Here is a 22,248-nt window from a genome sequence, read left to right as displayed (position 1 = left end):
GAACACAGTCCTTTTTAATATGTTCTTTTCCCATTAAGGACTGAAAATCATGCTGGACTGTAATAAATATTAAATCTTTCCTCCAAAAATTTTAAGCAATTGCCTTAATCTTCTTAGAAATGCTTGATTTGACTGACTAGTCCAGAGATTGTTCAGTAGTTTAAAAAAATAATGTTAAAAATCCTGTCCCAGAACAGATTAGTTTTACTGGATGGCTTTGAAACTGTGACCTCAAAGATCAGTTTGTCCTAGTTTATGCTAAATTTATGAATATGGAAAGGTTTAAGAAGTAAATGGCCTCATTATTTCACATTCTCCTTTCTCTGTTGATGCTAATTAAACTTGATAAGCCAAATAGTGGCTTTGAAAATCAGTGCTGTTGGAAAAATGCTTGCATTATTCCGATAATCTATAAGGGATTGCTACCATGTTTATGCCGAATTGAATAGGAGCTCTGCAAGTGCCCTCAAATGAACAATGCAGCAAAAGTTGCTGCAGTGCTCTTGTGCATCTCTCTTTCCCCCTCCTCCCCCCCATAGAATAATCCCCAAGACATACATTAATGGTAGCTAGTTTTTAAACAGTTGTTTCTAACCTTTATTAAAACCAAAGTCCAGCATATTTTAAACAATAGATTATGGATATGCATTTATTCATAGACAAGTATTTGAAAAAGCCCTGAGCAATCTGTATTTTACTGCCAGCAAAATCTGATATGGGTAAGAATCTGTCAGTATTTATTTCTTTTCTTTGATTTATCTTTACTTATAGATTGATATATGATTTTCCTTCAAGACATTCAAGACACAGGGAGCTTTTTCTTTTATTCTTATTGCAGCCCTGGGAGGAATGCTTCAGTAGAGTTACTGGCTTTTAAATAAGATGATTTGAACAAATGCTGGGTTGACTTCTATTACTTATGTTGAAGAAATTCTTTACACCTTTTCAATGAGCATGACTTTTTATCCCTCTTTTTGCAGGGACTAAAAAAAAAAATTAAAACTGAGGGATTTTTTTTCCAGAAAATAATAATTGGGGAATGTCTATCTGTAGATTATTTAAGGTAGCCTGGTGGTAGTGATGCCATCTTCTCTGATGCAACTGGATGGTTCATGTAAAGTCCTGTTAGATGATCAAGCAATGTTAGTCAGGGAATAAAGCAACTTTGGTGGTCACCTGGACCAGTCATGAAGGAGGAAGAAAGTACAAGAAATGAGAAAATTCCCCACTTGCAGTAATCAGAGTTTGTTTTTTTTAAAAATGAAGGAACATCCAGGCAGGCAGACCTCAGTCTCTCCCTGAATACCGTATTTTGAAATAAAATCTCACCAAACGCCTCAGATTCTGATCTTTTCTAACCCATGCACAGCCTTTCCAGAAGTGCCAAATTAAAAGGAAAGGAATATTTTGTTCCGCAATCTTTGAACTTTAGTTTTTTAGTCTGACACTCTAATCTTTTTAAAAATGATAAAATACAGAGGAAAAGACTCTACATTAAATGGACAGATAGATAGATGGGACTTTATTTCAGTCATTGCTCAATAAAAATGCAATTAATAACATAAACAATACAAAACTATCCCCCAACAACAGGAACTATTGGCAAACTATTTGTAAGCAAAGCTTACACACAAAATAGCAAACGTTTGCTACTTTTAGAGAAAAGCCATCTTAATGTGTTGAATTATATCCATAGTTTTCCATCATACTATGGGAATTGTATTTCCAATATAACTGGTAGACTTCAGAGTGCAGAATACTAACAATTTGCATCCCAGTGAAATAAATGTGACGTAATTAATTTCATTCAAATCTGTTCAGGTGTATAATGTCTTCAGGAACAAGACTTGGCCAATAAACAAGTAGTAAAATGCCTCCTCAATGTGCTTAGTGATACATGAGGGGATTATAATGCTTGACTAGGACAGTTATATAAACAACTCTGATAAATAAAATATAATGATAATCTGAGACAATCTTCATACCACTTCCAGTAATAATCAGCTATGGTTTTATCTGCATAAGATAGTTTAGCTATAATGATCCATATTCTAATTAAGTCTCATCTGGATTAAGGTAAAGCATTGGAAAATGGCCAATATATTTTAGATAGTAGAGTAGGGATAATAGGGTAACAAGATTACTAATAAGGACTGGACAGTATTTATATTTAATATTATTTATATTATTGCAATATTTTATGAACACTACTAATTTCCATCTAACTTGCAAGTTCAATTCAAAATGTGGGTATATGAAAACTAAGATTATGCTCCTCAGAAGCTAGTTTACTAATTTCTTTGTGGTGTTTTTAGTGCCAGACAATTTTTGAAAAAACAGTGTAAGGGTTTTTATCTGTCGGTTAAGGATTATTTACATCTTGCTACTATTTGAGTACTGATGTGTAGCTGTTTGCACTATTTAATTTTTAATACCATTTTGATGGGGTTTAAGCATTGTTTTATGATGCAGGACCCAATCTTGGTCAATCACCAGGACCAGAGATTTAGTTTTAGCCCATGACCAGAGAACTTCTTTCTACAGGAATGTAGAGAGAGGTTCCCTAAGGATGGGCTCCAGCACAAGTCCGAACGTTCAGAAGACTAAATCTCTGGTCCCTGTGACTGACCAAGATTGGATCCTGCAACATTACCCTGGGACCCTTTGCCCTCATTTATTGTTTTGTGAATTATCTAGAAAGCTTTGGTTATTGGGTAACATAGTATCCAAACAAACAACAAATACATATGGTTTAAAATTGAACAGATAAAAGAACAATTAGTACATGAATTTCCCATAGTTCTAAAAATTCAGCATTAATCAATGTTCCTTACTGAAGATATTTATTGAACTCTTTCAGATTTAGCTATAGAATTTTTCAGCTCCATGATACATGATTATTCTCCTTCACATTCACTAGAAATAATGTTTCCTTCCTAATTACCAGGACAGTCCCAAAGGGAAATGGCCTTTGGTTATCCCAGCTGTAACCCTTTTATGTACATGATGGTAGCAGAATAGAAGTAGAAACACCAGGAAATCTTCCCCTCTCTCCATTCTGTTAATTTAAAGCAACACTTGGATGGATGGAGATGATATATCAAATACAAATTAGTATGCAAACTCCTTCAGTCATTTATTATATTTATTTATGTACTACTTTTAAAGATAAATGCCTGTAAATAAAGATAAAATTATAGATTTGCTAATAATAGTAATTGCTTGGGTGTACAAAAATCCAGCTGAGAAGCCTTCTGGACTATTTGTTGCATTTTGCATGATATCTGCACCTAGAAATCCAATTTATTGTCGCAAAATATTTTAGGATTCCTAAGCCAACAGCGAACCATCATTTCAGCTTTTGCTTGTTTACAATCTTGGTTTGTTCAGGTACAATTAGCCTTAATTCTGGTTTAGAAAGGCATCCCTTTCCTAGTATCAGCATGCTTTTGTTCACATTGTTATTTATAAAGCCATAACCTATTACAGAAAATGTATGAACATGGCTTTCAGTTTATTTAGAATACTACGTTTCCATTATAAGAAAACTGCAACAAAAATGTAAACATTTCAGTGGTGGTTTCCTGAAAAGGTCCATATGGCGTTTCAAAACCTGGGTGCTTTCTGAGCCTTTTGAGATATTTAATGAATTCCTACTTATCTGGTGAAGTTATATGCCCATTTCAATGATTTTTAGGCATCTCATGAAAAATTTAAAAGACCATAAAGTATAACAGGTAAAATAATAAATTCTGCCCTTTCCCCAAATACTTAAAGAACACTGCTGCATTCATACCCTTTAAGTCTTTAAACAGATCCATTTGGCCAAAAGGTTACATGGCTTCCTATTATGTCAAACTTTCATGTAAAGCTTTCGTGTATTCCGTCTCCTTCAAAACGTCTTATTTTTTCCTAAGGACAAATTATTTGGTCAAACTATTTGACCAAGGTGAGTAGTAAACATAAGTCTACAACTGACTTTAGAATGACAAGAATCAAGTCTTAATTACAGATTCATTTGTGATTTTTTTTTCAGGCCAATCTGAGTGAAAAAAAAGAGACTTTATAGTGGACATTCACTAATTTAAATATTGGCAAGCGGAAATGTATTCCTTGCTAGCCACTTTTATTCTTGTGGGGTTTGTCCTGGATTAAGATGACTACATCTCCTTTACTGAAGCAGATCTTCAGGCACGTGCTCCTAAATTTTACAGTAACTTTTTTCAAAAAAGAGAAGAAGTAGTTAAGTTTTAAAGTGTTGGAGATGACAGCTATTATTTTGCTATGCCTCATTTAGCAAGAAAAGCTATGAGCTTCTGGGGAGTCTCCATCTTCTATTTTAATGGAAAATCTGCGTACAGGGTTTTTCTTGGCATCACTGTTGTTTCTTCTCCTTCTCATGCTTAGAATTCTTTGGGTTGCCTGACAGACTTTGCAAACTTTGTAGATGATTTGGAAGTAGGACCCTAAGCTCAGAACTCTTCTGTGGTTCAGTAAAGTTGTCAGCCTTTTTTGGGGAGGAGGGGTCCCTCGTGATCCTGAAAAAAAGGACAAATGGATTGTGCAGTAGCCACCAAAATAGGTTGGCTGCTTTAATGAATAGCAGAGATATGAGGTGCACATGTAAAATCCAAGCACTAATCAGTCTTTAAATCACCCTATTGCCTGTTTCTTACTAGATTTTAGCCCTTCCCAGCCATTATAAAATATTGTTGTAGTCTCCCTTGTTTTGGGGAAATGGCTTGTTCTCTTTAGCCTGCATGATCTTCATATGCCAATACAGATTATGGATATTGTAGCCTCTCCTGTATATATGAAAACTAAAAACAATTGGTGATCCAGGGAAAAGCATGCATCATTGAAATGGCTCTAATTTAAATCAGCATTACCTTTGCTTCTATTTCTTAAATTTTGAAATGACTCCTTTTAATCTAGTGAAAATATTACATAATGTAGAATTGTTTTTATTTTATATAATAAAATTAAATAATGCAATAAAGACCTGTGTTGCTGAAGATCAATTCGTCTGCCATGAGCTTTTTGAACTAAAATGATTGGAGAATTGCATGTGACTTTTGATATGGTTTTGCTTTTATTATATGGTAAATGGGCATATGTCATTGTTATGGGCACAATATTTATGCTGAAATGCACTTTGGCATTTTAGAAAGACATCAGAACAATGCTGATTTATCTTGTTCTGCTTATCTACCTGATCTTAATCTAGATCTTTCATTTGCTCCAGTTTGCATAACAGAGTTTCCTTTAAAAAAAAAATAAAAAATTAAGGTACAATCCAAGCTGCGTGAAAGAATGGGATCCAGTTCCATATAAATATTTTTATATGAGATATATTAAATGTAAGGTTACTCTGAGGTGGCACCCAAGGCAAGCTACCATCCATGAGTGCCCAGTTAAATTAGATGGATCTCTAAGCCCCACTGGATAACTTACAGCTAGCCATTTTCTCTTAGCTCTGCATTACCTCCCTGTGTTGTCGGGGGAATGGAGGAGGAATTGCTTCAATACTGCCTTGAGTTCCTGAAGGAAAGGAAAGTCATAATATAACACAGTTTCCATGATTTCATTGTTATCAAGCATTTTCCCTTGTTTTCGGCTAACATTATTACATTTAGTAGCCTTTTCCCTGTTCAAAATCATTTTTCATAAGTCTGAGGTATTTATTATTACTTATTGTACCAATTGAGGTATTGTTGCTTAATAATAATAATAATAATAATAATAATAATAATAATAATAATAATAATAATAATAATAATAATAATAATAATAATAATGATGGTATCACCTTTGCAGATCAACAGGGGCTTTTAGAACATTCATTAGTCTGTAAAGGTGCTACTCAATGCCTTCTGATTTTTGGATAGCATTGGTCTGCATGACTTTCCTCCATGAATGGAAATTTAAATTCAATGTGTCTTCTTTGCCATGGTGGACAAACTAAATTAATAAACAAAACATCCACTGGGAATGTTCTTCCTCAGTATACAAGTTTAGCTATCTCAAATAGTGCCACCTGATCACTGTAATTTAATGTAATTTAATTAACTCATTTAAAAATGGCTGCTCTATCTGGAAGTCTCTCGGTAGAAAAAACCAACACAAAAACAGATAGTCTAGATTGAAACAACTAGAAGAACAAATAATATAAACTGTACAAAAAAAATACAACAGGGGCTCAACTAATAAATTAAAGTCACAATAATCCCAGTTCTGGGAACAGACTTCCTGCCTCCAGAAGCGGTGAATGCGCCAACACTGGAAGTTTTTAAGAAGAAACTGGACAGCCATTTGTCCGAAATGGTATAGGCTTTTCTGCCTGAGCAGGAAAGACTAGATGACCTCCAAGGTCCCTTCCAACTTTATTATTATTATTATTATTTGTTGTCTGCAGCCATTAAATTATTTCATATTTATTTTAGAAGTTCTTATTGTTTTTCAAGACTCTTCACATTTGATTGGATCTCTACCACACTTGAGACTTCGTGTCATTGTAAATTTGACTTCTATGGCTCTATTGTCCTTCTTAAAGCACTTGTGTTGCATTGTACAAAAATAAATCTTTGTGAAGGAAAGCAATTACTTCTGTTTTTGCTATATAAGATGATTTCGTGTCTTTGTAATATCCCAAAACACATATGGATAAAGAGTATTAAGAGATAAATTAGATGAAAGAATAAGCATCTAGCTCTTAATCTCTCCTTCTGTTGCCCATGCTCTGCAAATAGCAGTAAGGATTGGTGTTAATAAAATATGCACAGAACAATGATATTCTAACTTCACTTCTTACTTTCTATTCTCCCACCTTCCTCTGAAATGTTTTGCACCAACATTAATGCAAAACTACTAGCATCTAGAGAGCATCTGTGCTGTGAGATACATATATATTTCTCACAGAATGTCCAGAGGCTCTAGAAAGCTTAAGGAAGAGCTTTGCTGTAAATTCTCCAATCTTACAAGTCAGATTTGACCATCTGAGACAGATTCAAGCAGTCACATTTCACCAGAGTGCATGAATTGCAACTGACTAATGATTAATTGAAATGTTCCAGGCCTACCATTTCTTTCTGGATAAAGATAGAAAAGGCAAAATACCAGAAAAAGTATTTTTAATACTTTTTAAAATAATTTTAATATTTTAATAATTTTATTTATTTATGAATCAAATTTGTATAGTTGCCATCTCACAAAAAGTGACTTTGGGCAGAGTACAGCAATCAAATAAAACAACAAATATAAAAAAATATAAAATCCACAATAAAAGTTAAATATTATAAAAATGAATATACAGATCCTCGGCAAAGAAAGAATAAAAATGGCTACCACAGAAAAGTATGTGTCTCTTTAATGTCTAAGTAAAGAAAGTATATTGAACAGACCAAAAAAAACTAGCTTCTAAAGAAGACACTGTGATATTCTTTTACTTTAATAGCTCACAGTAGAATTGTATTAATCAGGTTAAAAAAAAGTACAGACTTTAAAAAAAACAGCACACAGAAGGAAACTAGTTTTGTAGTACAGATGAAAATATCTTTATACGAGAAAGTCAGGATGGCACCAGCATTTATCTATTGCAGTGTGAATATAAATCAGAGGCAAATGGGCTTTTTCTTTGAGATGGGATTCTTCCCAAGAGCAAGTGTTTATCGACCAAATCATCAATGTGTCACCTATAGTTTATTCCTAGTCCAAGGAACTTGCTACTTACCTACTCCTTAGCAATACACCACAATTTCCTCATGTTTCTTAATGCTAATTGCTGTAGAAAAAATTGAAAATAAAACTGTTTATGATGTGAAATACCTGAATTTGAGCAAATAAAAACTAAGTTCTCTTCCATTTGTTTGGGCCTGAAAAAAAGACCATCAATTGCCGATCCAGAAAATTATTTATTTAGCAACACAAAAGAAATTTTTGTCACAAATTTCTGCTGCTTTCAGTTGTCATTTTTACTTATATGAAGTTCAAAAGTAAATTATCATTTTAAAATTTTTATTTCATTCTGTTTAGACTTACTGTTTTATTTGTACTCATAGACACATTAGTTTCTTGTCAATCAGCAATAACATTCTTGCATATAGCAAAGAAAACTTTACGCTGCCAAGGTTTCATAAATGTCTTCCATATTTCATTTAGAGATAGCATTTTGAACAAGGATAGAATTATTGAGCATAGTATATGAGGTGCACATGGCAGAAAGACATTTCAATCACTAATGTTTTCAGTCATTAACAGTTGAATTGATCTCAGAAATGGGCACCCAACAGTGAATATACTATATCATATGTTCTGAAGGCTTGTCTCCAATCCATAGTGTCGTGGTAGCAATTCACTTTGAAGGCAGCTCCATATAGAATATATTACCATGAAAGTAATTAGGGCATAAATGAGTACATCAACATGTAATTGGTCCCAAAAGATTTAATTGGTTTGCTGCTCAAATCTGTAAAAAGATACTTGTTGCCATCCAGGCCAGCAACACACCCAAATATTTGCTAGAGAATAATTTGCTATGATTCCTTTTCTAAACTTTCAATTTCCTGAAAAGAATCTATCTTTAATAACATGTTGTGGATTAACCCATTCCTAGGCTCATGCTCTGTTGAGTCATAATTCCTCTTTATCTTTTGTTCCAATCCTGTCTTCTTCTGAGATTTCATTTCCTGGATTTCTTCAATAAATCAAGATTTGTCTCAAGATCTTTACTGTGCTGATGGACAGGTTTATGACAATCGGCTATAAAAGTCCTAAACCAAAAAATTCCATAAAAATTTAAATGGAAGATGGTTTAATGATAAAAAAATTATTAGGAAAAATTTAAGGATAGTTAAGGGTAAATTAAGGGGTTATTTTTAAAGACTAAATTGAGATATTCAGGGGTGAAAATATTAAATTAATATTTAATAATTATTTCGGATGGAGTACTGGTGGGTGGGTGGTAAATTAGCAGTATATTTTCATTTTAAAATAACTTTGCAAACTAATTATAAAGACATTTTTATAATTCATTAAGATCTTGCCCAATTTTAATTGCAATTTTAATAGCCATTATGTACATAAAGTCAGTGCTTTTTTTCTAAAAAAAAAAAAAAAAAGGTGCTGGAACTCACACACGTCATACAACCTGCCTTGCCTACCCTACAAGGTTCCATCCAAAAAAGGTGCCGGAACTCCGTTCTGGGCGTTCTATGAGAAAAAAAGCCCTGCATACAGTATATATAAAATATACGTATGTACGTTTATATGTACATGTATCTACATCCCATGTATATTCTATATAACTTATCTATAAACAAATTCATAAAGCCTCATTGTTTCAATCCTGATATCAGAAAAAATCCATTAAGTCACTAGAGATAATAAATATCTATTTTAATCTTGATCAAATAAACTGACTTTATAGTCATTCCTTTTACTTCTAACAATATTGGTCTTTAGTGTCATCAAAATAGTGTTGTAGAATTTGATTTCTTTTCATTTTTTTGTCCTTTCTTGCATTTTTTCAAAACTTTAAAAACCTCTTTTGCAAATGCTATATAGATAAATTATCTTGGTTTGTTATTTATATATTCCTTTTAATTATTAAGACATCAGCCAGTTTTTTTTGTAACATTTTTTTTCATCCTGTTATTTTTACATTTACTTTTAAATCAATCTCAATCATGTCAGGTAAAACTTGTCTCTCTTCCATAACATCTTTTAAACATAATCTTTTTCAAGAAGCAGACACTATTAAAATTAATTTCTAGGTCCATTGTTCAAAAATATGCTCTAGTATGTCCACTATTAAAATATTTTGCTTCATTCTGTAGTTGTAAGTTGAATTTGAATGTTAGTATAATCTTTATTTAGCTCTCTCTAATGTCTGATTTAAAGTTATCTTATTTTTAAAAATCAAAATAAAAGCATTTTCCCATGAAAGGGATTTTAAAAATTAATTCTAAATTATTTCAAATGTATTTAGATCCTTAATCTGTTTGTAACTTTCTAAAATCAAAGTTTTAACAACCCCGTTGCTGTTTATTAAAAAAAATGTTTTAAGTTCTTAAAGTTGTAATTAAAACTTTTGCTAAGGAGTAAAGGAAATGCTAACTTATTGATCCAAATGTTCCTAATAGATGAAAAGTGATTAGCAAGCAATTTTTGAAAGTGACTAGAAAAGGAAATATGCAAATTCGGTGTCCCTTTAAAAGGTCCAACTGCAGTATGAGCAAATTGTCCATACATTCCTGAGCTCAAAATGTGCCAGACACCTTTGTCTTGTGGCTTCCTCATGTGGAGCAGCTGTCTGGAGCACTTTTGGGTGATCTCAAGTCCTCTCCTTGCCCAGAGGAATTACAAAGTGCCAGTCCATTCACCAGCTCTTCATTCCATTACAGTGTCAGCTATCCTTTTCATTGAGCTATTTTCAATCCACCATTTCTTCCCTAGAAGTCAGTGGTGGGATTCAGCCGGTTCGCACCACTTCGGCAGAACTGGTAGCTAATTCTTTGTTGCCTAGGCCCAGAATGGACTTCCGGAAGCGGCATTCACACAAAGAACCGGTTGTTCACATATTTAAATCCCACCACTGCCAGAAGTCCATATATTTTATGTACCTATGTGGTTTGTAACTTGATGGTCACTTTGTTGATTAAGTGGCAGTACTAGATTCAGCTGAACAAACTCCAACAATGGTACATGATTATATTGTATCAGTTACATGATTCTCCCCCCCCATGGATTCCAGATTGCCTGAGACATTTTGCATCCCTTGTGAATTTTTTTGATGTCAATTCCATGTGAAGTGATGTTATCATAAGTAGAGAAGTGGAGTAATCTTCATAAGAAAAACTCTATATGTAAGAAAGGCTATGTACTAATTTGAATTATAGTTTTACCCAGCCAAATATTTTGGAATATTTTGGGACAACATCATACATGGCTAAATACTATATCCTATAGATAGGACTGTCAAACTGGGGCAACCAAAATCCAGAAAACCTTAGCACTTTACTCTTATATGGTAACACTGGTATCCTGTCTTACTAAGATTTGGGCTATGATTTGTACTCCAGATTCAAATCACAGGGGAGTATTAAGTCCTCGAAATAGCTCTCAGTTCAGTAAGAATTCAATATTGTATATGAATCTCTTTTTGTAATCTAAGTTGAATCTGAGAGTTTCCAACTCATTTCTCCCCAACTTGGCATTTCCTTCAATCTTAAGGAGCTTCTACTTCTTCAAATCCCCATAAAAATCTGAAGGGCATGTCAATAGGTAGCACAATTCAATATTTGGACCTAGTGCTTCAGACATTAAATTTGTGAATCTTCTCTTTTCTAAATGTTATCTGGCATTTAACTCAGAAATCCTTTCTACCAGAAAAAGCAGGAAAACAAAATATGCAAAAATGTGGTCAGAGCTATTTTGTCACTATATAACATATTGAAATCAAGTTCCATTATGCTTCAGAGGAAGAATGCTATCAATATTTTTAAAAATGCAATTATTTTTCTCATACAAGTATACATTGAGCTTCCATTAAAATGTAAACAGGTGTAATAGTGTGTTTGCAATTTGGTGATAAATATGTATACCTGTTTCCTAACTTCTGAAAAGTATCTCGATGTATTAATGGATCTTTCTTGTTTTAATTAAGCCAATTATGCTTTATGTAGTTCTGAGGTATGCATGTATTTACTGATATCACCATCTCTAAACATTGATATTAAATCCAGGAAGTTAGGGTGAGAAACAGAAGCTGCTTTAGTGCACCAAAAAATCCTTTGCAATCAACCATCCTAAATTATTCTTATCTTATGCCAAGAGTAGCGGTGGCACAGTGGTTTGAATGCAGTACTGCAGGCTACTTCTGATGACTGCCAGCTGCCTGCAGTTTAGCAGTTCGAGTTTCAGTGGCTCAAAGTTGACTCAGCCTTCCATTCTTCCGAGGTCGGTAAAATGAGGACCCAGATTATTGGGGGCACATGCGGACTCTGTAGCATCACTTAGAGAGTGCTGTAAAGCACTGTGAAGTCCTATTGCTATTGCTAAGAGAGCAAATTCTATCATGTTCCTTAAGCTGCCATTATATTTTAAGCACTCTGATTACTTGCAAAAGATCTTGCAAAATTGGAAGGTCTGGTTGAACTTTTTTTTTTTAGTCCCACAAACTTCTTTTGTTTCCCTGCATGTTTCTTCCATTTGCAAAGCAGCATTTTTTTTTAAGCAGCACAGCCAAGAGCAGTGGTCAGGCAATGGAAGTTATTCCCTGTTCCATTCTCCTTGGGTGGGGGGAACCAGTATTATCTGGTATTTGCTTATCTAATGGTCACAAGGCAACGGAATGCAAAGAGCAGCTTCGCCCAGATATTTGTGGTCAGCCTCCCGCCCTTCCCGGGCTGCCTCCAGTTCTAGGTTAGAGGTGGAGGCTGTGAATAGGATTCCAGACTGGCAGAGTCATGCATGCAACAAGGGGCAAGGTGGTTCTGCCAACTTGCGCTATGCAAAGCTGCGAAGGCATTGCTGCACCCCACACATCTACGAAATCTCCATTTAGGAGATCTTGCAGCAAGGCTGCGGGGGGGGGGGGGAGGCAGAACTGCGCTGTCCAAGCCTCCTTCTTTCCAATCTAGAAGCTAGACAGGGGCAGCCAGCTTCCTCTGGGTGATTTCTTCATGCTTGCATCCAAACAGGAGCAAGTGCTATGAAACAAGGGGAGCTAGGAGGTAGCATGCCAAGCTCTCTATCTCCACAGTGGCAGAGAAACATGACGGAGCCGGAAAGCAGGTTGTTTAGGAGCCCCTCTTGCAATTCAGCAAAGGAGTGCTTTTGAAAAGTAAGGGGAACTGGGTGGTGGCACGCCAAGCTCTCCAGCTCTGCAGCAGCGCAATTTGTGAAATCCAGGTGGGTTCAGCACTTCAACAAGTGGCGGGGCAGGGCCACACCCACTTGTGAGAGAGGCTAGGGCCTGGCAGGGAAGGGGAGAGGAGAGGCCGGCTCGGCACTTCTCTGCCTGGCTGAACAAGGGCTCTGGCACCCAAGGCTGCACAGAAGGCGAGCTTGGGCAGTTTGGGACTCACAGGTGTAGCACCAAAGTAGATGTTGCAGCATCTCTGTAGTCGTCCGTAAGTGCAAACTGCTGTGATGCTGCAACATACTCATTTTGGCACCCGGTCATAAATACTTTTGGCAGGGAATGTCAAAAGAGAAGAAGCAAACTCATTAGGTAGCATGAGCACTAGAAATATTACAATATATGTTCCTGTGGAGGCTAATATGTGGATTTGAGATGCAGAAATGAAAATAGAAATGGCAAGCAATGGAAAGAAATATGAACAGTTACATACTGCCGGTGGTAATGTCAGATAAGGGCGAATGAAAATAATGCAGGTGATGGGCCAAGGCAATGAAAAATAACAGAGCAAAATGAACACAAAGTACAAAACACAGATGAGCTCAAAACCCAGGAATAGATTCCTTGGAGACCCAGTAGCTTAATTTAATAGATAAGATTTAGAACTGGTTCAACTTTCCTGGTAACAAAAGACCGTAATTTCTGAGGCTTTTGTCTCAAGAGAAGCAAAAGCTAAGTGAAGAAGAGAAAGCTATTATCAATTAGAAAACTTGAAAGCAGCAAATATATGAGATATGGGCATCAGCACAAATTTATTCATAATTGCTTGGAAGTGAAAATAGCAGGGTATATTTCTAAATAAACATGCATAAGATTGTGATGTAAATGAAGAACATGCAACATAAAACTTTAAGCTGCAACTTAAGTTCCACTTTAACTGCAGCTTTAAACTGAATTTTATAGGAGGTGTACACAAGGTTATAATAACACCTGCTAAGGAAGGAAAGAACCTAGCTTATGGAACCTTAAAAGGCTAGCAATTTTTTCATAGGATAAATCCTTTCACCACAGCTATACAATAAATAATGTAAAAAATACAACAGTGCATTCATGAATAACGTCAAAACCCCCCAAAGAACAGTTCAAACACTGCATTGACATTTAAGTGTGATAAAAGATAAAATAATTAGTACTCATTCATTTAAAAAAGAATGAATTAAAAAGTGAATTCATCATAGATAACAGATCTGAGTTATCTGCTAAACTGTAATGTGTTTCATATTAGTCTAGCACTGTTTTATTTGTTCACAAAACAGTACTTTAAGGTCAGTAACAAGATGCTGTGGAAAATTGAACTTTCCTCCAAATAATATGCAAAATTGCTTACTTCGATGGGTTACTAATGTACTTCCTATTCAAATATCTGTCTGGCTGAACCTGCTTGAACGCATATATAAATATGAGAGAATATTTTTCCCAAGTTACATAACATGTACACCACAGATTTAACATTGTATTTCAACAAATGGGGCAAATCAAACAATGATTTACTGCACTTCTGGCAAAAGACATATTTTGTGATAGTGGTATAGTGGTGTAGTGGAGATTAAATGGAGGTTCAGCCATTTGTAGCTGCTCAGTCTCAAGAAGACATCAACACTAATTTTTCATTATTTTTCAGTGAAAAAAAATTACAGTACATGGCTTGGAATGTTTGGTGGTCTTGTTCTAAAATAACGCAAATTTCTTCAAAGAAAAATAAGTAGACAATATGTTGTTTGAGCTGTATCACTTAGCCTAACCCAGCAACATCGGACTAAGCACTTCCATTCAGATATATTGAGTTGGAGTTACAAAATTATGCAAGACAGTTCTCTGTTGAAAAGGTTTCCAGTGGTTGGAGAGAGGGGAACTGGAGAATTGAGAATGGGCTTTGATTAGATGAAGTCACAATTGGCTGAACATTTGCAGAGGGTGCATTAGTGGTACCAGCTTGGAGGTGAAAAGTGGAGCCCTAGGGGACTCAGTCCCAGGTTTCCATGCTCTTTCTCATTTTCTCTATGACTTGGATGAAGCAGTTGAGGGGACACTTATAACATTCCAAAACTGGAAGCGTGGCTAATATTTATAATTTTTAAAAAAATGAAGATTTGAGCAATAGGCTAAAACGAATAGGATGTAATTTAGAGGTTCTGCAGCTAGACAGGAAAATGAAAAGCACAAATATAAGATGGGCTAAACCTGACTTGGCAGGGCTATGGTTTTACTTGCTGCTAATAAGACCAGAACTGTCCTGGAGAGCATTAAAGTTAACATCACGGGAAGTAACTGTTCATATTACTCTGCCCTACTTGGATTCCTTTTGGAGTATGGTGCAGACTTTGTGACACTAAAAGAGTAGTGATAGTTCAGAAGAGTGCTGCTAAGATGGTGAAAGGTCTAAAACCAAGGCCTATGAAGAACGGTTACATGTTCTATGTTTGTTTAGCTCATAAAAAAGACTGAGAAGAGACATGATAGCTTTAAATATATCAAATGTTTTCACACCAAAGATGGACTGGACCTTCTTCTGTTGGATAGCCCATCTTATTCTGTTGGAAGACATAGAACCAGAACAAATGTGTTAAAATTACAAGGAAGAACATTCAAGCTAGACATGAGGAATAATGGTGATCTCTCAGATATGCTCTAGAGCAGAGGTAGGCAACCTTGGCTCTTTTATGACTTGTGGACTTCAACTCCCAGAATTCCTGAGCCAGCCATGCTGAGGGGAAAGGGAGAGGTTTCCAAGCTGAGCCATGCTGGCTCAGGAATTCTGGGAGTTGAAGTCCACGAGTCATAAAAGAGCCAAGGTTGCCTACCCCTGCTCTAGAGCAACGGCTCCCAACCTTTTCTATACGCTGCACCCCTAGAACACTTCTGATATATTCTCACACCCTTACAAAAATTCAAAATAACGGCAACGGATTATGTATATAGACTATAATTTTGAAAACCCAAGTTTTCGCACCCCCTGGAATATCGTCTCACACCCCCTGGTTGGGAACCCCTGCTCTAGAGAATCATATATTGAGAATCATATATTGAGGAAGAGACTCAATCTGTCTGTCTGTCTGTCTCTACTGCCAGCCCTTTGCCTGCCTGCCTGCCTGCCTGCCTGCCTGCCTGCCTGCCCCCCCCCCTCTCTCTCTCTCTCCCTCCCTCCCTCCCTCCCTCCCTCCCTCCCTCCTTTCTCTCTCACATCATAATATGGCTGCTCTAATCATTGATTCTGATTGTATATAATTTTGCAATATGTAATCGGGATACAAATCAGATTAAAAACATCCCATTTTAATCAAGTAAAATTAGGAATCATATTCAAAACAATGAAAATAATGCATTATCTGGAGCAGGGCTTTTCAACCTTTTCACCCATTGTACCACTTTTAGGATATTTGATATATGGCAACATCAATATAGGGAAGACAGATGATAATTCCTCAAATCAAGTTCATAACTCCCCTCGCCCCCGCTCTAGATAGTATATATAGATATAAAAAAATTGGTATAACAGGTGTCTGCCACTGGAACTCTGTTTCTAGTGATAAAAATTTAGTAGACTTTGGAATAGGTATAAAAAGGGGAGCGCTTTCCTCTGCCAATCTAAGTGTTACTCTCTTTATGTATTTGTCAGAAATCTTTCCAAGGCACTACATGACACGATGGGGATTAATTTGGATGTGGTTTAAACCACCTTACTGTTTACTGAAAAATATTTTTTAGCAGTGAGATGCTGCTGAATGCGGTCTGAGCAAACTGGTGGACAGAAAGGCAAATTCTGAGGAGAATAATGCACTTTTCCTCTCACGTTAGAGCAGTGTTTCTCAACCTTGACAATTTTAAGGCATGTGGACTTCAACTCCCAGAATTCCACAGCCAGCATTGCTGGCTGTGGAATTCTGGGAGTTGAAGTCCACATGCCTTAAAATTGTCAAGGTTGAGAAACACTGCGTTAGAGGGAAGTAATCAAACATATATGTACATGTGTAAGTATGCAAACTATATAGTTTAACACATACTAATATATCCCTTTTCCCTTCTAAACATCAAAGTTCATCAGTGGTGGTTAGTATATATCGGGGGTGTCAAACTCGCAACGTCACGTGATGTGTCGTGACGTATTGTGACTTTTTTTTCCATTGCCGGCAATGGGGGGGGGGCGCGGTTTCGGCATGATGCGTCCGGCTTGCAGGCCGGCAGTTTGACACTCTTGGTGTATATGAAGGCTGATGACTTATATACTGTAGACAGAGGTCATAGAAGACAGAGGAAAGGGATTACAAATTATGAAGTCAAATGGTCTTCTTCAAGGGCCAGTGTTTCTCTCTCTCAGGTCCTCCCCAGGGTCCCATAGGATTGCAACCTGAGCCTTTACCATTGTTTATTGTTCAGTATTCATTTTAAAAGCTGACCGACTTCAGTGGGAAGGGGAAATTGGTTTAATTTTTTTTAGCCTACGGATCTTCTGATTGTTTCTTGCTTGCATTATGAATTATGCAAGCTTCCAATTTTATTGCTACAATGATGTGTCAGCAAAAGCTAGCTTTGTGGCTTTACAAACATGTATCTGCTATGGGATGATTCCTTATTGCTATTGTTGAGTACAGGATAAATTTTATGATATTCTCCAGCAATTTTTGTTTATTTCTAAAGAGCAGAGCAGCCTATTAGACACTATAAGAGTAATATAATCTTTGCTGGTCTTCTTTAGTTCACTCATTCATGGTTTTCAGGGAAAGGAAAGATACAGGTTTTTATCAGTTTTTTCTTTAAAAATGGAATGTTCCTTAGGACTTGAAGTAATTACAAAATGGATTTATGGAAAATCTAGTTTGAATTTGATCATGCCATGATCAGTGGAGCAAACCTTTATGTAACATAGTTAGTTACCTTCTTAGAAGATACCATTAGTGAGGATTTGTAGTCATTAATCTTCTTTTAGAAGAAATAATAAAAAGCTCCCAAGTTAAACCCCAGATTAAGGATTGTCAAAAGCAATATCACATTTAATCATTCAAGGACAGGCTTCAGTATTTAAGTATGTTTGTAAAGAGTATATATTTTTAATTCAATAAAATGAGATAATACAGTATCTTAACCAGTGGTGGGATTCAGCCAGGTCGCACCAGTTTGGCAGAACCGGTAGCTAATTTTTTGTTGCCCAGTCCCAGAATAAACTTCCGGAAGCGGCATCCACACAGAGAACCGGTGGTTCACATATTTGAATCCCACCACTGATCTTAACATCAGTGTATGCAATGTTACTAAATCTAGGATTCAGTTATTTTACATTGTCTGAAAGGCCACAAGAACTTTTCATAGGAATTGTTCAGACTTTCATATATCAGGCTACTAATTTTAGTTGGCATTTTTTTTAGACATATTTACAATATTTAAAAAAGGCAGCAAATATGATATACATTAAGATGTACAGCAGATTCTGCTACATTTAGGCTACAGTTGGTATGCAGATTTTGATAATGCTCCCCAATTAAGTAATAGTGTGAATTCACTGGAATTGCAATTACTTTAAAAAATGTATCATTGTCTACAATTTATCCGTATGAAATAAAGTTTTCTTAATTAATCTCAAGCAAAGGCATCTTTTTGAGGATGGACCACTTAGACAGCTCAATAGCCATATTTTATCCTCCATGTTATTTATGTTAAACTATAAAATCATAGATGTGGAAAAAGTCTTTTTTTGTAAAAGCTAAAATCCCACCAACTAGACATTTAGGCAAAAAAAAAAAAAAAAAAGAACAATAGGAGACTATGTATTAACCTGCTACCCCTTCTCTTATTAATCAATCAATACAATTTAAGATGTTATTGCACTATGATCGTGAACATTTTATAAATATACTATTATCTTTTCTTTCATGGGAAATATGTTATTTAAAGACACACTTCAAAATTTGTACATAAAAATATTCATTCTTAAAAGAAAAAAACCCTCACATATACTAAAATATACATCAATTATTATGGAACAGCTTGCCTCCAGAAATCATGTGCACTCCAATCACTGAAGATTTTTAAGAAGAAGCTAGACCAGGCATGTCAAACTCGTGATGTCACTTGACATCACAGGACGTACATGACTTTTTCCCCATTGCCGGCAATGGGGTGGGCTCAGTTTCGGTGTGACGCATCCGGCCTGCAGGCTGGCAGTTTGACATGCCTGGGCTAGACAGTCACTTGTCTGAGATGGTATAAGTTCTCCTGCTTGAGGAGGGGGCTGGACTAGAAGCCCTCCAAGGTCCCTTCTATTCTATTCTATTCTGTTCTGTTCTGTTCTGTTCTATTGAACAATGCTGGCTAATTGTTACTGAATTCAGCTTCCACGTAAATGCTCATTTTGAAATATTTGCTGACTTATTTTAACATGAGTAATGTTGGCCTTAAGTATCTTCATGACTCTTATAAATTTATCCATAGTATAGATTATAAATTGTTCATGACTGTGACAGCAACTACAGCCCTTGCCTGAATGGGCTGGTTTTAGAAAAGCTAAGTGGGGTCTGATCTTATTAACAGCTAGATGAGAAGCTATTACAAAATCACAAAATTGTAGGGCTATATATTGTAAGTGAAAAAAATACATATTGGAAGAATGGAATGGCAAATACTTCCATACTGCAGTCAAAGAAACTATGTAGGCATGGACATGTATTCAGTAAGAGTCAACTTGAAGAAGGCTTTAGCTTTAATTTACATGTAGGGATTGGTATCAGATAATGACAAACCTATTAAAGTTGGCTTGAGGAGCTAGTTTAGATCAAAATAATGGAAACAAAAAAGGCAATATCTACAGTATATTTTCAGCATTGATTGTGACTTGTGAATCACATTGGGAAGAGAAAGCAGACTCTTTCAAATTATGAGATACGTTTGCTAACTGCCACTTTGAAAACAGATAAATAAAAAACACTGGATCTTTTATTTAATATAAGTGTAATTACAAAAATTATCTCTTACTCTATGATTACTAAGATTCCCTCTGAAATTCTAATTGCACTATTTGAAGTAGACAGTTTATCTTGGGTAGTACATTCATTATAGTAATTGCAAGTGATCGGAACCAAGATAATTTAAAAATTATCCATCTTTTAAACTCTTGCCATTATTTAACATAGTTATTTTGATATATTCTTGATTGTTGCCTGTCAGATGAAAACAAAGGTATTTTACTGAGTGAGTTATCTGACAGCCAGATTTTGTTTTACAGAAGATTGATTTCTCCTTGCATTCAAAATCTTGTAATTATTTTTAGTTTTTGAACATTGATTTTATAAACATTCTTAATCTGCCCTTCTTCTTTGTAAAAGGAAATTTGTTGATAGGCAATCATTCAATTGAAAATAAATGTATTGGATGTGAATAGAATTTTTCAATGAACTGTTTTCTGAATCTTTTGATTTCCAGAAACCCTGGAAAAGAGAAAAAATAAAAAACCTAAGGATGAAACTATGAAAGCATATCGGAAATCAGAGCAAAATTATATGTCTCCAATCAAGCATCAATCCTTTGTTATAAAGATAGCACAGCACTCTATTTCTCCTCCTTTTTCTTCACCACTTCAACTACAGGTAGTCCTTGACTTACGGCCACAATTGAGCCCAAAATTTCTGTTGCTAAGTGAAAAAATTGTTAAGTGGGTTTTGCCCATTTTATGACCATTGTTGCCACAGTTGTTAAGTGAATCACTACAATTGTTAGGTTAGTAATCAGTTAAATGAATCTTCCATATTGACTTTGCTTGTGAGAAAGTTGACAAAGGTGATCACATGACCCTGGGACACTGCAATCATTATGAGTCAGATGCCAAGCATCTGAATTTTGATCTCATGACCATAGGAATGGGTGCAATGGTCATACGTGTGAAAAACAATCATGTCACTTTTTTCAGTGCCGTTGTAACTTTAAATGGTCACTAAATGAACTGTTGTAAGTTGAGGACTACCTGTACTGGGAAGTGATAGCATCCCCCTCTGTAGCAATTCATTCCTTATTAATCTAGACTAAATGATGAACTTTCATGACACAATATGACCTTTAGATTGTTTGAGAGGATGGCTCGAACATGATAAGAGAGGAATACATTAAATGTGTACAAGCTCCTCTTTTATATTATTAGTGGTGACCATTAGACTTTTTGCATGTACTTCTGTTTTAGTGCATAAATAGGGAAATAGTCTGATAAAAGTCAATAAGCTTTTTATAAGTGTTGTGCTTGATTAGAATCCATATGGCAAATGCATATATTTTTTTTCTTCTGCTCTTATTTCCTTTCTTATTCTTTTTGTTCTTAACAAAATGACAAAGAAAATGTTTCTATTTTTCTGTTATAATAAATGTAAGAAAGTAGGATGCATGAATCAATCTTATCTGTGCCAGACCCAGCAAAATAAAAAGGATAATGATGCGAGAATAAACTGCCGATGCATAATTCATATTGGACAGTACACTGTATTGAGCTCTATCAGACAACACTTCAGAGCAGGGAGATTTTCAAAAAGCATCTTAAATTCATCCACCATCATCGTCTTGTGTTTTCTGCTTGGGTGCCAGAATTGATCATTTGGAATGAGCAAAGTGCCATTCCACTCTGTTGCTGAAGGAGGGAAAGGTAGAAAGAGGCAAGATGTTTCTAGCCAAGCGAATCTTGGAGAACGAGCCAATAAACGATCATCCCACGACTATTTTTAAAATACAAAGTACTTTATGGTCAATAAAATGAGACAAATAATGGTACTTTAGGAAGACTAGGGAAATATAGCTTTCTAATTTGGGTCAAGGGTTATAGTTATGAAAAATATACCTTTAGATCTGGGATCTCCAACTCAGATCATTATGAATATTGTATAAGAACAACTACATCAGCCCAAGGTACTTAGAAAAGTATTTCATGAAAAAAATGGAGATTGTTATGGTATGTCTTAAACATATATTTATTAAATTGAAAAAAAGAATCTCTTCTGTCCATTTAAATTTACTACCTCAATAAATCCTAAAATTAATAAGTAGTATATTTAAAGAAACTAAGAATCCATGGGGTTGGGTGGCCCTTAAATTCAAACAAAGAATGTATGCTTTCTGATTGGAGATGTGAGCAAAGAAACCCTTAGGGAAGTTAGGATCTAATCTATCTATCCTAACTAAGAATTTAATTCATACCCAAAATGAATTTTTCCCCACATTTCTGCACTTTCATTTTGGTTTTTCATCACCAGTTGTAAAGAAGAGTGGGAAGAGGAGTTCTTTGTTTCCAAAGAATTTCCTTGCTTTTAATAACCTTTGTTTTAAAATCAATATATGGAAAGAGGAAAATTAAGCACCTTAAG

The sequence above is a fragment of the Protobothrops mucrosquamatus genome, unplaced genomic scaffold (assembly GCF_001527695.2).
Source record: "Protobothrops mucrosquamatus isolate PMUCROS unplaced genomic scaffold, P.Mucros_1.0 scaffold_149, whole genome shotgun sequence".
In the NCBI taxonomy this organism is placed as follows: domain Eukaryota; kingdom Metazoa; phylum Chordata; class Lepidosauria; order Squamata; family Viperidae; genus Protobothrops; species Protobothrops mucrosquamatus.
This window is presented reverse-complemented; position numbering follows the sequence as displayed.